The sequence below is a fragment of the Pinus tabuliformis genome, chromosome X, assembly GCF_031772625.1.
Source record: "Pinus tabuliformis cultivar Carrire ecotype Pingquan chromosome X, CPIR1, whole genome shotgun sequence".
NCBI classification, from domain to species: domain Eukaryota; kingdom Viridiplantae; phylum Streptophyta; class Pinopsida; order Pinales; family Pinaceae; genus Pinus; species Pinus tabuliformis.
The window spans coordinates 1,264,267,756-1,264,286,254 of NC_142308.1; positions in this window are offsets into that span (position 1 = coordinate 1,264,267,756).

The window sequence follows — 18,499 nt, forward strand, 5'->3', positions numbered from 1 at the left end:
ACAACAACGCTCCTTTGCAGTAGTTTTTTGTCCATATATCATCAAATGGATGACAACTGTAAAGAAATCTGCATTCCACTCTACAACTATACATGTCGTTCTTTATTTTTAGCATTATCGGACATTACAGAAACGATAGCAAAGCGGGCCAAAACTGAACCTGGAAATAAGAACAACCCAATTTAATCTTCAAGAGGCATCTTGTGCCGCAGTCATATGGAGAGCCTGCTAGGCCGTGGCTGAAAGAGTTTCTCCTTCATATGTGGTGGCTGGAGGAGCATATAAGAGACGTCGGGGCTGTCCTCAACCATTCTCCTGCCACACCGACAATTTATAGCAGCGAATTCGTCATGGCAAACTAGCTCGCATTCAGATGAGAATGCGTAGAGGAATTGAAGTTATTAGTACTTCTATGAAGACTACAACAGAACGAACCAGGAAGATTAGTCGGTGAATGCATACGCGTCTTCGTAGGCCGAGCACAGGTGCTAGGCTGGACTGAATGGAGGTACTGACTTTTGGAGAAATGGGGCAGTGTGCGGATTGAACCTGCGACAGGGATCTGTCTATGGCGGATGAAGACGAAGCGAATTTGTTATTAATATCTTCAGTGAGGCAGACGCTAAGTGGAAACAAATAAGAATCCCTAGAAATAACAATCAATGGGGAATCATCTATGCTGTGCTAAATCGTGCAGAACCACCGCGGCAGTGAAAGTTATACGGTGCAGCGATGGTGGCATTCAAAAATTTTGGGAGGCAATTAAAGTGGGAGAGCTGATGGTGGACAATCCCCAACAATTCGTGTGCAATTTCAGTGATCTCCAAGCAGGGCGTCGCATCGCAGCCCTCCGTCCTGAGGAGGATTTGGCGTTGGGGGGCGTCTATGTTCTTCTCCCAATGCAAAAATATTTGCGGTGTGTACTATCGTCTTCTGACATGGCCTCGCTTCTCCCTCTCGCCCGGCTCATTCTCAATCTTGCTAACAACCCTCCCTCTCGCCCGGCTCATTCTCAATCACTTGACCCACTTACTCTATCGTGGATTTCCCCTCACCACAGAGGCTTGAGATACAATGTCATTCCAAAGCGATTCCCTCTGAACTGAGCATTGATGACCTAGAGCCCGTAATAGTGGGATTTCTCCTATTGCCATTGTATCAATCCTGGGAGAAAGCTAAGGATCTTTGGGAAGCAAGCCCAATTGGAGTGCTTAATAAGGTCTTCACCTGGAGTTCCCCTTTGGTAAGCCCTGTAAATGTAGGGCTAGTTTCTTGTAAGGTGATGGAAGATCTAGTACCTGTTGCAGAAAAAGGCTTCTTCCTACCATCCAACCGCAGCAGAGCCCATTAAGTTCCAGCCTTCTTTTGGTCGGGAGTCCTAAGCCCTAGGAATAGTGTCAGGGTAAGCCCCATAAGTTGTAGCAAACAAGTCAAATGGCAAAGCAGGAAATACGGCAAGCGAAGCAGCACCATAAGAACCCGTTCAGGGTAAGCCCCATAAGTTGCAGCAAACAAGTCAAATGGCAAAGCAGGAAAAATGGCAAGCGAAGTAGCACCATAAGAACCCGTTCAAGGCTGTGAAATGGGGACGAAACATGACACCTCCCATTAAATGGGGATGAAACATGACACCTCCCGCCATGCATGGACACCTGCAGCACTTGCTGCACAACACCTGGTAACATGCTCAAATAGCCTAACCTGCAAACCATTGTGCTAATAATTTAGCCTAACCTGCAAACCATTGTGCTGATAATCCAAACTAATGTCAACATTAACATGAAACCGTTGACGGTTAGTAATAATAAATAGGGGCTAAAGCAAAATAGGCTATGCTCTAGCCTCTTCCGCCTCGGGAAGAGGCCAAATAAGATGGCAAACTAGAATAACTTCGAAGACTTTGGTTATCCCGGCACAACACGTTTGAGAACTTTGTAATAATCATTGTATAACAGAGTTGAACAAATTGAAACTAATGTTGAAGCAAGGCTTTTCGATTACTATAGTCCCTGCCCATTGCGAGATGGCAAGGACTAATAAATTTGAGAGGGATAAATTGACACATAAACTTAAGTTACATTATCTGTTAAAAGACACATATTAGTTAGGAGAGCGAAATTGGCAATTAACCTTGAATTAAATTACAAGAGAGAAATTGGAAAATGATCTTACATTAAATAAAATAAATAAGTAAATAAATACATTACTGCATTTTAAAAGAAAAATATAATATTTATATTAAGTATAATTTTTTAAATATTAATTTTTTAAGGGGTAATTTAATTTATAGATGAAATAACTATTTTCACTATAATTTTTCTAGTTAATTTTAATCAAAATCTAATAGAGAATTTTAAAAATTTAGTTTAAGTTGTTGAATATCCAGGCACCCTAAGGGTTTTTCAGGATGGTGAATCCATTTATGCATTCAAAAATGCATTTTTTTTTTTCTCGGTAAATCGATTCTATTCTATTATATTATGTACATGAAAGCATTACAATCAAAGAGTCAAGTTGCCCAAGGCCGACTGTGGCTCGTTGGGCTAGCATTTTGCATCTCAGTATTGGCCCTCACAGGGGCATCATTTCCAGACAGAGCCTCTTCCATATCACGACAGGACATAACATTGTTCTCAAACCAAACAAAAATCGCCCGCGCAGGGGCTTCAGAGCAAAAATCCAACCCTCACAGGGGCGTTAGAAGGCTGACAGCGCCCTTACAGAACCTACTGACATAACCGGAGCGAACATAGACATGTATATAAACTAGAGAGACACAAACAGAGACATATAACCTATACCCGACACAGACAGGAACGAGAGACCTATACCAGACCTGAACAAAAGTGGAGAGCGCCAGAGTGTGCCTTTAGACGCTAATCCTCCAGCTTTTCCTTGATAATTCGGCACCACCCGTAGTGTTCGGGGAAGTCGTCCCATTCTTCCCCTGCGTCCCTCTTTGAAGTCGACGCCTCCTGCTCCTGGGGTCGTTTAGGAGTCTGTTCAGGTGCCCCCACTGGATTTTTCTTGACTTTTTCCGGCTGTTCGCCTGGGAGCTCCCCCTTGCTGCCCGAACCGCCCTCACCTTCCTGAAAATCCTCAGTGAATAGAACTAAGATGTGTGCATTGATGCGGGAATTGTCCCTCGAGCTACCAAGAGTGAAGATGGTAGACTCGAACGCTGGAAGAGGGTGCGGTCCAGCACTGGGATTACCCATGTCCATGTGTTGACTTGCCTAGATAAGAGTGGCCCCTGCCCTTCTGTGGCAGTAACAACAACAGCAGTGGTGGTGAGATTCCACACCAGGGTGGCGAGAAGAACCTCCTCGAGCAGATCCCCTTCTACTGAGCAATCTTTGCCTGGGTCTGACCATATTTGCTGGGATGCCGGTGGCTTGAAGCTGAGCGGCAAATGGAGGCTTTCCTGGATTGGGTCGCCCCCCCATAGAAATAACTCCTCTCCCCACAGTTCTGAGACGAAGCTCACCAGAACAGAAACAATAGACAATAGAATATATGAGCTCACGACTTCCCTTGGCTTCTTGAAAGCTGGCTGGATCAACAAGAGTTGTAGCTTGAATGATAAGATTTCCCACGGGAACCTGAGCTGCGTGATCCTCGCTCTGAGCAGGGACCTGCAGCATTCCCTCATCCATCTTAAACCTCTCGACATTCTCTCGAAGCCCAAACTCCTTAACTGCTTTCTGCAGCCTCCCCATTTCACCTTATGTAACATTGAATGCTCTGCTATCGCGTCTCCTCTCTTAACTCCTCGGCGGTGAGAGGTAATGAATTTCCCGGAAGAACTCGAGGCAGCACATGTCATACATGTGGCTCCTCGCTGCCACTCGTACAAACACCCGCATCCGGGACATTCAAAAATGCATTTTAAACAACAACACAAATCACATTTTTTCTTGAAATTGTTTTGCCAAATTTCTATGAAAAAGTCTATTTCATCTATAAAATAGACTATATATAGAATTAAAAAAATTAACCATATTTTTTATCTCTTATATTTATTAAACTTAAACATAAAAGTAAATCTATATTAATCTTTTATACAACGTAATAAAACTTAGTTATCCTCTCTACAACTCAATACGGCGCAAGATTTGTATGGGCAATATAAGTATGTCAACATTAAGAAAAAAACATAGGTAACATAAGTATCAATAATATATGATAAACAAAATTAAATATGAAATTAAATATTGACTTCAAATGTGCATAGTGGGAGAGATCATGTTCAAGAAGCATAATGATATATCATTTATTTAAACATGAGGCATTGTACATGTCTCTCTACCCATTAACCAACTTATAAATGCTAGAGTGGATCCTAAAGAGATACCACTTCCTCATGAATTTATTTTGAATCACAATCTTTTAACAAAACTTTATCCCAGTTTTGTCGAGGGATTTACTCCAATTCTCACCCTAAATTGGTCTGAATATTCATACCTTTTGACTTTTCGTAGAGGATTAAATCTAGTAACGAGGGGTCTATGCTTGACTGATATTGTACATCATCATTTGATTATTGGAGTTATTTTCATGATAGTTGGTCATATTTATGTGACCAATTGGGTCATTAGCCATAACCTTAAGGACATTTTAGAAGCTCATAAAAGTCCATTTACAAGCGAGGGCCATAAAGGTCTTTACGATATCTTAAATAACTCATGACATGCTCAATTAGCTATTAACCGAGCTATGTTAGGATATGTAACTATTGTTTTATCTCACCACATGTATTTGATGTCTCCATATCCATACCTAGTTATTGACAATGGTACCCAAATTTCTCTATTCATGCATCATATGTGGATTGGTGGGTTTATCATAGTTGGCATTGTGGCACATGTAGTAATTTTTATAGTAAGAGACTATGAACCAAATACTTAATACAACAATTTGTTAGATCATATTGTTAGACATTGTCATGCAAATGTATCACACCTAAACTAGGTATGTATCTTCTTAGGATTCCATATTTTTGGTCTATATATTTATAATGATATTATGAGTGCTCCAAGACGTCATCACGATATGTTATAAAATACCGCTATACAATTACAACTTATCTTTTCCCAATGGACACAAAACACTCATGCTTCAACACCTGGTTCAATAGCTCCTGGTGAAACAACGAGTACCATCTTAACTGATGGAGGCCGTGATTTGGAGACAATAGTTTCCAAACTGGATTTGTTTCCAATTCCATTAGGAATTGTACATTTTCTTATACATCAAATTCATGCATTTACAATCCATGTGACTGTGTTAATCCTAGTTAAAGGTGTTCTATTTTCCCATATCTCTCATTTAATACTTGAAAAAGTGAATATTATTTTTCACTTTCCTTGCGATGGACCTGGGAGAGGATGAACATGTCAAGTACTTGGTTGGGATAATGTCTTCCTCGATTTATTTTGGATGTGCAATGCAAGTTTAGTAGTAATATTCCATTTCATCTCGAAAATATAGTTTGATGTTTGGGGTAATATAAGTGACCACGGAGTGGAAACTGACATTATGGAAGGAAATTTTTCACATAGTTCCTTTACAATTATATAGTGGCTAGCTGTGACTTTCTATTTCCAGAAGCCTCTCAAGTGATCCAATCATATGGTTCTTCATTATCTACATATGGTATTTTATTCTTAAGTGGTCATTTTGTTTGGGTCTTTAGTTTAATGTTCTTATTTATTGTTCATGGGTATTGGAAAGAACACATTGAATCTGTTTTTTGGGCCAATGAAAATTTGAGGGTTGCTCCTGCTATCGAGCCTTGAGACTTGAGAATTGTATATGGACGTGTTTTAGTATTAACTCAGTAACTTTTGGGGGCAATCATCACAACATGGGTGTTTTTTTCTCATAAGAATTATTACAGTAGGATAATGACTAAGAGGATTTGAAAAGAATTATGGCATCAATATTTCCAAAGTTAAGCAAAGGCTTGAACCAAGACCCAACTACTCATTGTATTTGGTTTGGTATTGCAACCACACATGAATTTGAGAGTCATGATGATATTACTAAAGAAGACCTTTGTCATAAAAGAATTTCTTCCCACTTTGGTTAGTTGGCAATAATCTTTGTGTGGGCCTCTGGTAATTTATTCCATGTGTCTTGGAAAGGAAATTTTGAAGCATGGGTATGTGACCCCTTACATGTAAGACCCATTTCTCATGCAATTTTGGATCTTGATTTTGGTCAACTAGATATAAAGACCTTTACATGAGGAGGTGCTCCCGATCTAGTTAATATTTCTTATTATGGTTTTTATCAGTGGTGGTATACAATTGGATTACACACTAAGAATATATTTATGTTGGATATCTTTTCTTGCCATTTGTTTTTATCATATTTTTAAAATCGAGTAGGTTACATCTACAACTTAAATGGAGATCAAGTGTTTCATGGTTCAAAAATGCCGAATCTCATCTCAGCCATCATTTGTCAAGACTCTTCGGAGTTATTTCTCTAGCTTGGACAGGGAATTTAGTTCATGTTTCTAGTCTTGAATCAAGGGGAGTGCATGTTATATGGGATATTGTTTTGAATGTATTAGTGCATGCACAAGGCTTAGAATCACTTTTCTTAGGTCATTAGTATCATTTTGCTGAAAATATTGATTCTAGTAGTCACTTATTCTGTACCTTCCGAGGGGTGGGAACTATTATTCTAGCTCTTCTTAAAGGATTCCATCGACATACTCAAAGTTTATGAATGACTGAAATGGATCATTATCATTTGGTTATTGCATTTGTTTTTTTAATTGTTGGTCATATGTCTATAATCAACATTGTGATTTTTCACAGTATGGAAGTTATTTTGGAGGCACAGGTTCCTCCAAGAGACCTATTAGGATGCAAATATAAGGTTATTTATAACAAAATCAATAATTATATTAATTTTCAGTTGGGTATTGCTTTAACTTATTTTAGGTCTATGACTTCATTTGTATCTCAACACATGTATTATTTACCCACTTATGCATTCATAGCATAAGACTTCACCATCCAAGTTGCATTATATACTCATCATCAATACATTATTAGGTTCATTATGAAAATATCCTTTTCTCATGGAGCTATATTCGTCATTAAGGATTATAATCCAAAAAATAATAATGATAATGTATTGGTGAGAATGTTGAAGAAGAAGAAAGCTATAATATCTCATCTTAGTTAGGTTAGTTTATTACTAGGTTTCTACACCTTGGGACTTTACGTTCATAATGATGTTATCCTTTCCTTCGGTACTCCAAAAATACAAATATTGATCGAGCCCATATTTTCTTAGTGGATACAATATTCTCATGCTAAGACATATATGGTTTCAATATACTCATATCTTCAACAAGTCACTTGACATTCGATACAAGTAAGTGCATACGGTTACCTGGTTTATTAAATTCCATTAATGATAGTAACAATTCATTGTTCTCAACAATGGCCATCGAAACTTTTTGGTTCATCATGCTATTGCTCTAGGTTTGCATACAACTATATTGATCCTAGTTAAAGGTGCTTTGGATGCATGTGGTTCTAGGTTAATGGCAGATAAAAAATAATTTGGCTATAGCTTTCATTGTGATGGTCAGGGATAGGGTGATACTTGTGATATCTCATCGTCAAATGCTTTTTATTGACAATTTTTTTAGATGTTGAATACTATTGGATGGTTTACATTCTATTAACATTGGAAGCATATAACATTATGGTAGACTAAAGTGGCACAATTTAATGGACATTCCAATTATTTTATGGGATTTTCAAGAGATTATCTAAGGTTAAATTATTCACAACTTATTAAAGAAAACAATCATTTTGGTGTGAACAAATTATCTGTTTGGGCATGGATGTTCTTATTCGGGCATCTTGTTTGGGTTGTCGAATTTATGTTCTTGATTTTGTGGCATGGATATTGGCAGGAACTGATCAAAAACCTCGCATTGGCCCATGAATGCATGCCTTTAGCTAATTTAGTTTGATGGAGATACAAGCCAATATCCCTTTCCGTTGTTCAAGCATGATTGGTTGGACTAGATCACCTTTACATATGTTATATATCCACTTACGCAACATTTTTAATTTCCTCTACATCACATAAGTTTGGTTAATTCTTCTTCATCAATTTTGTTAGTGAATGTTTATTGTCATTATATTAACCACAACACCCCACAAAGAAAAAGTAATCTATGTAATATTAATCCATCTAAAATTTGATCTATATTTTGATTCCTGGTAGGTTATAATAGTCACTAAACTATTATGGAAAATAAAATTCTCATTCAAAGAGAGAAGAAGAGACAAGGACCATAATAGAAACATCATTTAATTCATCAATATTGGGATTAAAATAGAAAAGCTTCATCATTGGATGATAAATGGGAAATTTATAGAAAGTTGCAATATTCACCATGTAATAGTGCACCTATGTGTCTCCATCGACATTATTCTTTGGATGGGAGACCTAGAGACAACTATAGACACTTTGGTTTATCTAGACAAATACTTTGTGAAATGGCCATGTATGTTTATTTCCTGGGATAATAAAATATACTTGGTAGGAAAAGAAAAAGAAAAAGTAATTAAGGTTTCTTGTGATAATGGAAAAATACCCCTACCCCTATATAGGGATATGAGTAGTATATCCCATTATTGTTTGGTTTACCCATTCTAATTATGATATCAATAAATGTGTGGAGTAGAGTATCTTGGTAGCTCACACGAGTCATAACCTTCATCTCATAGTTTCAAATCTGATCGTCACGAGACCAGAACATATAAAGTAATTTCTTTTTCTAGAAAGGATTTCTCTCTTAATTATAATTTTATAATAGAATGATAAGTGAGGAAAAGAAACAACCAATTCATGAAATATTCATCTTCATATTCCCTGTGACATGTGAGTAGCAGTAATCAAACCCGCATCTTCTCCTTAGGAAAGATAATTTTACCATTCAACCATACCTGCACTTTATTCGTTATATATATGTATATGTTCAATCCCATTAATAAGTAGATACCATTTTTTAATTCATTCAATTACAGATAAGGAAAAGCCCTGCTCCTTGGGCCTGAAGTAAAAGGCCCTCCAAAAGAGTTATAAATCCCTTTGGGAGGTGAGGGGCAGGGATTTTGAGCCTAAAACATCTAGAATAGATCTAACATATGAAATAATTAAGGATACCTACAAAGATAACTTACTCAATACAAAATGATCACCTTAAAATACAACATTTTTGTTACTTGACCAAGAATCATGAGAGGCAAGTGAAATAGGCACACCAATCACTAGTAAAAATAAAATAGAAATTAACACAAACACAACCGATTCGAAAATAAATCATCATGGTTAGGATATTACAACCTTTCAATAGATTGAATAGGCTATACCATATGATCCTTAATTTTCAATTATGATCAATGCACCGTGGAAAGGATTTGACCATAAATTGATCAAGATTTTCAAACTTTTTCAAGATAATATTTGAGTGTGAGAGGAGATGGAAATTAATTTCTTCTTTCCATTCCAGATGATGATGAAAAAACATTATATGTCACATGTATAGTTGGTATCGACACAACCTTATCCTTATAGTTTGGTATTATTCGAAGGGTTAGAGTATAAGTTTCCTCTGAGATAGATAGCTGAGTGGTTGATGGCTTCAACCTTGAAAGCTGATATAGCTAAAAACACTATCGAGGGTACACATCCCTCTCTCTCCTATTTGTTTTCAACAATCACATTTATTGGTCTGGTCTAATACCAAAAAATATTAGCTTGAATTTATATCTAGCTAAGTTACAAGTATCTAGTTGGAAATAAAGTATTTGAAAATACTCCTATCCTACCGATATGGGAGATAGATGTAATGAAATTGAATCGAATTCTCTTCCATCTACTTCAATATATTGTTTCATTTAAGAGGATTCATATGAATGATAGGTTCAAAATCATGATTAATACCTTTCTCAAATCCTACTACAACTGTACAAGCCCTTCCTGCCTACGGGGTCCAACCAAGGAGCATAGAGATCCCAAAAATGTGTTGTCTCCTCTCCAAGGGTAATTTCTCCCAGTCGAAGAATGCATAACGTATTTACCTAAACCTATAGGTCCTTGGGCATAACCCATAGTAGCTCCAAGACATTTTTCTCTAACTAAAAATTAAATGCTTGATCTTCACATGCTTCTCAACCGGTGGGTCCATAAAATTCAGTGGCATGAATTGTATTGTTGAACGAAATAAAACAACAAGAAATAAAACCAAAGACAAATAGATCCGCTAAACTATAATACAAATAAGCTTCTTCGAACCATATGGATGCATGATGAACCCGTGAAAAATATTTGGTTAATATAAGTTAGATACCACCATAGATGCAAATGGAACCTTATCATACATGTCCTCTAATTACATCACATCTTCTATATTATCCACGCTATCGATCCATCTTTCTAATTCGAAATGATATTTTAGTAAATAACGAAACCTAAAACTTCAAAGAAGAGTCGAGTTCATATTTTTTCTTACATCTCCAGCAAAAAGAGACCAAATATCATATACACCTCCAAAATGCAAAGCTTTGAGCACTTGAAGAAAAACACCAACACATTGCAAGATTAGTTGAAAACCCAAAATTGTGGTCATTTTATTTCTATCTTTCCATAAATATCCAAAGAATTGAATATTCTTCTAAATTTTTGGGTCATATGAGTGCATGATCGTTACCACCAAAACCTAAAACCATAGAATAAAATAAGTGAAGCACCCCAGATAAAAATTATTAAAAAGTGTCCATGATTTCTCCACTATGAGCGACTTCCTATCTTAGAGTAGTTAGATGGGGAAGTAGAATCAATCCTTGTTCAAACATAGGTTTCTCTGGTACAAAATGAACCACTTCAAATAGGTTCATTGAATCAACCTAGAATAGAATTTATACAACATGATCCATGTGAGCCCCAAGCAATTTACCAGACAAATTGATAAGTTTGGCATTACCAGCCTACCTAGTGAAACCAATGGTTTCTTGATCTCGACTAGATAAATCTATAGTTCCATTAAATAAAATTTCCATGATGTAGTAAATCCTTAGGGAATATGATGTTTTCATGAGGATAATCTTGAGTCACCATCCAAGCATGAATACCTTCATTCAAGAGAATATTTTTTGTGTAAAAAGGCTATGATTCAGGATCTTCTGCTGCACATATCTCTTGGGAAAAAAATCATAGACACATGAGTTTAGAGGTATACCAGGTAATCCAATGGAACTCATCCATGAATGGGTTGGTTGGAAAAAAAACATGAATTAATGTAACCAATGTTTATTGGAACCCCAACCCCAAAAATATGGGACCTAAGGTAGTTAGCAGTGACCATGTAATAAGTCTCTTCGGCTTGATTTAGGTTGAAAGAACATAATTTATTTGCACCTTCACCATATTCAAATAAAGTATTTTCCATGGTAGTACCATGAATAGCACATAGAAGAGCAACGCCCAATACTCCAACAAAACTTTTCTAACTGGCTTGAACCCATTGCTTAATCTTGTTCATGAAAATATGAATATTTTTCCTTATGAAGGAACGAACAAGATTTCCCTTTTTCCCTTTTACAATAAACCGATGGATATGACTACCATTAAAAGGTCTATTATCAGATTAATAGATCACTTTAGAATGACATATACATCACATATATTGGATCAACTCAAGGCTTAGCTTTTCAATGGGTTTTCAACAAGCTACTGATATAACTATTTCATTACGAATTGATGATATTTTAACATATCCTTCCAAAGGATGCCTTGCACAAGATGTGAAGCAACAAGGATTTGTTTTGGAGAAACAAAATCATTATGGGAATGTACCAGCAATGGAAAGATTACATCAATCATTTGAGATATGGTATGCTTCCAGTGAAAATTTGAGAAAAGAAATTAATCCAAATTTCAACATGAATGATCCCTTACATACAATACATGTGATGTCATTCTCAAGAGCTAGGGGAAGTACATGTTTAGTTAACTAATTAGTAGGTATGGGATGATTATTATCAGATACTCAAGGAAAAATCATCGATCTATCCATTCGAAGGAATTTATGTCAAGGACTCTCTTTAATGGAATATATTATTTCCTATTGTGGGGTTTGTAAAGGAGCTATGGATACCATTCTATGAAGAACAGATGTTGGATACCTCACATGTAGGCTTCTTGAAGTAGTTCAACACATTCTAGTATGTATAACATATTGTGGTACAATCTAAGGTATTTTTGTAAATCTCATTCAAGGTCGAGAGAGGGACATAAATGAAATTTTCGTATGAACTCAAATATTGATTGGCTATGTGCTAGTAGATGATGTATATATAAATAGGAGATGCATTTCCACACAAAATCGAGATATTGGAGCTGGACTTTCCAATCAATTAATAAATCTATGAACAAAACCAATGTATATATATATATATATATATGAACTCCCTTTACTTGCATTAGTATATCTTTGATTTTTCAATTATATTATGCTTAGAGTACTACTCACAATCACATGATTGAATTATCATAAAAATAGTGATTATTGTTGAACAATCCAATGGGGGACAAGAAACTTAGCTAACAATAAGGACTTTTCATACCAAGGGGTATTTAATGGTGATATTATAGAACATATATGAGCCCCTTTCAATGGAAAGATTGAATTAAAATATAAATTGGCCTAACCCACACATACACAGAATGGAAATACTACTTATCTATTTCATAATAACTTATCCATTACTATTGATGGTTAGGATCAGGTACATAACTTAACCACTCCACCACAAAGTTTAATTTTGGTTCAGAGTGGTCAATATGTGGAATCAAAATAGATTATTTGTGAGGTTGATGCTAGAATATATTTCCTCAAGGAAAAAGTTTGTAAAAATATATATTTTGACCTAGAAGGAGAAATGCACTAGAGTACCAACATGTTTCATTCATATGAATATGTACACACTAATGCTCATCCTATAATCAAGATAGGCTATCTATGGATATTATCGCGAGTTATATATGGATCAAATGTAGTACCCTTTCCATTTCATAAGTATCAGGATCAAGTAGATGTTCAAACTTTTGTTGCCAAACATAAATCACGTTATGATTCTTATGTGGATCAAGTGGAACATAGATCAGGTGACTCAAACTACTATGGGAAGGAAGAAAATATATTAAGGTATTCAAAAAATGAAATTGATCGGACCATATCAAATGAGCATTAAGACTCTATTTATGTTACCTTTTCCCCTAAGAATTATAATATGAAGGGGAAAAAGCAAATGAATGAATTAATTTTCCAATTCTATAGTGATAAAGAATTGTTAAAAAGAATAATACATTGTCCTGATGCGATTCTTAGAATACCCAAAAGTGGTATTCTACAAATAAATTCCATTTTTGGATATTGTAACATAGAACCTAGAATACATGATGGGTCAAATATGATAACACCCTTTTCCATAGATTTATCAAGGGAAGGGGACAATGTGCAGATTGAAATTATCAATTCTATTTCATATGAAGATGGTGAATGAATCCAAGTAATGCCTCATACAAGTATTCCATTGGTTCGAACTTGTCTAGGGTTTGATTGGGAACAAATAGATTCTATAGAATGAAAGGCTTATGTTTCTCTTATTTTAGTTACACAAATAAGATTGTTAATAATATGATTATGAGAATTAGCTTGATGAAAAACACTTTTTTTCTTCATGGGGATAAGGGACAGTAAAGGAAGTTCAAAATTGATGTTCCATAAAACTTTAGACCACATTAATATTTTATATCCCAATAGAGCAAGTCAATTAATTAATAAGAATCAAGGAACTATTTGTTCATTATCTAATGGGGAAAAATACAATGAATCTTTTATGGTTCTATCACCATCCGACTATTTTTGGAATCATTTTATTCAATGATTTTAAATGTTGTGATACAGGAAATAAATCAAATAGAAAGGACCTTATGAGAAAAATCATTGAATTTTTAGGTTCCTTGGGTCATTTACATAGTATAATTAGTCATTTTCCATACTCCGATTTTCAACTTACAAAAAAGTATTATCGAAGAAATATTCCATTTTACAAAATTATTTTGATACTTTCCATGTACCTAAATATTATTTCATGGACAAAAATACAAGAAATTATCATTTTGATCTATTCACGAACATCATTTCTAATATCTTGGATCCAAATTAGTGCTCTTCCTCATCCAAATTCTACAAATAAAAAAATTCTAGTAGTTATTCTTGGAAAATTGATTCCTGAAATTGTATGGATATCCAAAGATGAACCACTTTGTGAATCTAGTCAAATTGAAGGAATTGATGAGGAATATTTAGTCATTAGATTAGCTAAACCTTATTTAGCTACTCGAAAATCAAGTGTTCATGGTCATTACAGAGAAATTCTTGACAAAGGAGATACATTGATAACATTTATATATGAAAGGTTCAAATCAAGTGATATAATTAAAGCTATTCCAAAAATTGAGCAATTTTCATAAGCTAATTTGAATAATTCAATATTGATGAATATGATTTTTTTTTTTTTAAATGTACTAGAGATATGACAAGATTTCTTGGAAGTCTTTGAGGGTTATTTGTCAACACTAAGATAACTATGGAACATAGTCAAATTCGTTTGGTCAATCAAATTCAAAAAGTTTACTAATCCCAAGAGGTATGAATTTGTGACATGCATATAGAGATTATTGTATGCAAATTGACATCCAAAGTAGTACTTTTAGAAGATGGAATGGCTAATGTTTTTTCATTGGGGGAACTCATTGGATTATCATGAGCACACATAATGGATTATGCTCTAAAGAGGAAATATACTATCACACCATTTTATTAGGAATAATAAGGGCATCTCTAAATAATTGAAGTTTTATATCTGAAGTGAGTTTCTAGGAAATTTCTCGGGTCTTAGCTAAAACTTCTCTATAGGGTCGTATTGATTGGTTGAAAGGCTTGAAGGAAAATGTTATTCTTGGGGGATGAAACTTACTAGTACAGGAAACATATTCATCATTCATGGAAATGAAATAAAATAGATACAAGAATAGGGAATAAGAATCTATTTAACAACAAAGTGAAGTATATTTCATTTCATCTTGACAATATTTCATTTCATCTTGACAAAGTATTCTTTTCTTCCATTCAAGAAAGTTCTCTTAATATATTAAAACAATCGTTAAAATAGTCTTGAGAAAGATATTTATTGTTATGTTCATGAATATATCTTCTATAATAGAAAGAATATCAAATATTCTATGAGTGATAACGTTTATACCACGTACTATACAGATAAGAAATCTTTGATATGTAATCAATTCTGTTGGAATAATTAGGTAATATGATACATGTTAATTCACTATTTTGATGATGAAAGTAAATGATACTGAGAAATATATATTAGGACATCAATTTGGAAGAGATGATGTTAGTAAGATTTCACTTAGGGCATAAAACTAGAAAATACAACCCTAACATGGCACCTTACATTTTTACTTACCATAAAGATACTCATATTATAAATTTGGCTAAAATTACTTGTTATTTATTAGAAGCTTGCGATTTAATGTTTGATATAGTAGGTAGAGGAAAAAAAAGCATGAGAGTCAGTACATAATATCAAGAAACTAATTTAGTAGCATCAACTACTAGAAAAGCCTGATGTCATTATGTAAATAGAAAATGGCTTGGTTGTAGGTTAACTAATTGGTCTACTATAGAGAAGAGACTTTAGAAGTTCAAGGATATTAAAAAAGAGCAAGGTACAAGATGATTTAATCAAATTCTAAAAAAAGAAGTAGCTATGATCAAGAGACAATTAGAATGATTACAAAAATATCTAGGTGGGATTAGATACATGATGGTCTTACCCGATATTGCAATAATTACCAATCAATGAGAAGAATAGATTGCTCTTGGGGAATGTTGAACTTTGGGTGTTCCGACAATTTGCTTGGTTGATACAGATTGTGATCCAAATCTCATGAATATGCCAATTACAACCAATCATGATGGTATAGCTTCAATCCAATTAATCATGAACAGATTAACCTCAACAATTTATGAAAAAACATTAAAGTCATTATATTTATTTGAAGAGATAATATATAGTGAATTAGTAATAATAAGATAATAGAGAAAAGGGAGAGGACGTAATTGGATAGAATAGAAACTTTTTATTCAACTATGTAGCTTTTCTCAATCTATCAACATGTTATTAAATTTTCAATGTTTAAAAACAATATATACAATCAAATTCTACAAAATTCATAAAACAAGAATTTGTTAATGTAATCAGATAGAATAGAAATTTGTTAATTGAAATAGGTTATAACATTATTTTTTAAAATAAATTTAGTTAACAAAATTTGCATTTTAAGTTTTGTAGAATTATGGTTTTGATTATATGTGTTCTTAAATCTATAATAGTTAAATTTTAGATTAGGTTAAATTTAATAACAAAAGACTAATCTACATCGAATTGAATTTGGCATTTGTCAAGTACTAAAAAGAATCAAATCTATTGAGTGGAAGAAATGATGAAAATCACATCTCGAGAAATTTGATCATGCTTTTTATGTTTGTAGATACGTCATAACTCTTATGCCGTCAATAACACCAAAGCAGCCATCCTGAAAATTGACTTGCAGCGGGCTTTCGATGTTATCGATTGGGGATATCTTCAATGTCTCCTCGCCAAAATTGGTTTATCTCCTGCTGTCATCCGTTGGATTATGGGGTGCATTGAAAATGTTAACTATGCAATTCTGGTGAATGGACGGCCTTCCCCTTTCTTCAAGGCCGAGAGAGGCCTACGGCAAGGATGCCCTCTATCCCCCATCCTCTTTATCCTTGCGATTGATGCCATGAGTCTTCATATCAATCGTGCTGTGGCTCTGAAAGAAATTATTCTGATAAGGATCTGCAAGAACATCAAGATGTCTCACAACCTCTTCGTCGACGACGTGCTCATATTTGCTATGCTCTCCATGGCTACTTGGCTATGGATAAAATCCATCTTGGATCGTTTTCACAAAGCTTCGGGGCTGGCCATGAACAAAGAAAAAACAATTCTCTACCACAATGGTGTTGATGATCACCTCATCTGCCGGATCGCCCAAATTTTCGACATTCAATATAAGCCACTTTCAGATGGAATCAAGTATCCTGGGTTCAGGTTAAAAGGTCGCTCCTACAAGTCGTCGGACTGGCACTGGCTCATTGATCGTTTTCTCAATAAGATCACTCTCTGGAGTTTCCGCACCCTCACTTTAGGAGGAAGGGTCGTTCTCGTCAAATCGGTCCTATCTCAGCTTTCAGTCTTCTGGGGTCACCTATTCCTCCTCCCGACTTGTATTATCCAAGTAATCAACAGAATTATTTCCAACTTCATATGGGGAGCAAAGGCCGAGCATTGCAAAATCCATCTCGCAAAGCTGGACCTTCTCGCTTTACCAAAAAATTCTGATGGTTGGGGCATACTGAACATCAAAATTTTTGGGGCTGCTCTTATATGTAAGTCCCTTTGGAGGGGCATTTATGGCACCAATCCGTGGAGCAACATCATTCGACAAAATATCAAAGAGGCAGGGGAATTGAATACTGGTTCAGATTTGATTCTATAGGCATCAAACGAGGCTCCACAATCTGGCTCAGTTTTAGAAGGGTCCAACAATATTTTCTCAGCAACCTAAAATGGAAAATATACACAGGCAAAAAGATTATCATAGGTCTGGACTCCTTCGCTGGTTTCAGGGGAACATTACAGTTTCCTCCACCTCTTCTATTCTTCCTCCGCAGATTTGGCTTCTTCACATGGGACAGAATCATAAAGGAATGGTGCAGCCCTTCGCCCATGCTTCGGGATGTTGATGATATCGGTCTTCCAATTGACCTTCTCCCTCTTTGGTCCGATCTATCTTCCTCTCTCCAGCAGGGAGGCTTACAGCGATCCACCGATGATGACCACCTGATCTGGTCCCTTCCTTTTTTTGTTTCACATGCAAATGTAAAGTACATATACTCTGATCTCATTTCTGCTAAATCATCAACAAATCAGCGCTTTCCAGTCTTCTGGTGGAAGCTTGGATGCCCCCTAAAGATTATCCTATTCTCCTGGTTGGTGCATTTCAACAAGAATCTAATTGAGGCGGCAGTCATGGCATGGCCCCAACAGATGTGCTCTCTGCAATATGGAAGAGGAGACAAACTTCCATCTCTTCTTCAAATGCTTTGTCACACAACAAATCTGGTATGACCTTGCACAGTTTTTCTCTTTCCAACATCTTAACTTCATCTCTGTGGATGCAGCGTTTTCCTGGTGGGGGCACCAAAGCACTCTCCGGCCCATTCTTCCCATCACCATCTGGTCACTTTGGAGGTGGCAGAACCAAAAATTTTTCGAGG